Genomic DNA, 915 nt, shown 5'->3' with positions numbered 1-915 from the left:
TTTTTCTCAATGCAGCATTTTCTTTTTCTAAAAAAAGAAAACAAACTATCTTTTTTTATTTTACATACCAATCTCAGTTCCCACTCCCTCACCTCCTCCCATCCCATCCACTCCTCAGAGAGAGTAAGGCACATTGCTTTAAGGAAGGACCAAGGCCCTCCCTACTTACTATATCTAGGCTGCGCTAGGTGTCCATCCAAAGAGAATGGGTTCCAAAATGCCAACACAGGCAGGAGGGACAAATCCTGGTGCCACTGCCAGTGGTCCCACACAGTATAGCATTTTCATCTTGCTTCCTCTGCATCTGGGTAACAACTGCAGACTGAGCCTTTCCTCTTCCCAGAATTCTCCTAGTCTGGTAGCCCAGCCTATATTTGCTGCCTGGCTACTGGCTAATCAACGTTTTATTAAACCAATATTAGTGGCGAATCTTTACAGGATACAAGAGCATTATCCCACAGCAATAGAAGAGATAACTCAGAGGTTAAGAGCACTTGTTGCTCTTGCAGAGGATCCAGGTTCAGTTCCAAGCATTCACAAGTTTACAGACTCCTGTTTCAGGAGATCTTGTGCTCTCTTCTGGCCACCAAGAGCCCATTCAAGCAAAGCACTCACATAAAAATAAAAACTAAATCAATAGTCTATGAAAGTTAGTCCCTTGCCGGAATGAGATGAGGCTCAGGTGGGCCGTCACAAATCCTTCTCTAGCTGTGTGTGTTTGCTAGAATAACCAGTCTGGCCCACCTGCAGGGGCAGTCCCACAGGAGAGCCAGAGGAGGCTTGTCCTAAGGTTCTGTTCTCTACTTCTACCAGATACTGCTGTGTTTCCCACAGCACAAGGCTTCACACACCCACACGGTGCAGCCCACCTCTGCGCTGTCCACACACTGACCCAGACTGCGTGTCACCTCAGAG

This window comes from Microtus ochrogaster, unplaced genomic scaffold (genome assembly GCF_000317375.1).
Source record: "Microtus ochrogaster isolate Prairie Vole_2 unplaced genomic scaffold, MicOch1.0 UNK4, whole genome shotgun sequence".
NCBI lineage: Eukaryota > Metazoa > Chordata > Mammalia > Rodentia > Cricetidae > Microtus > Microtus ochrogaster.
Note: the sequence above shows the minus strand (reverse complement) of the source record.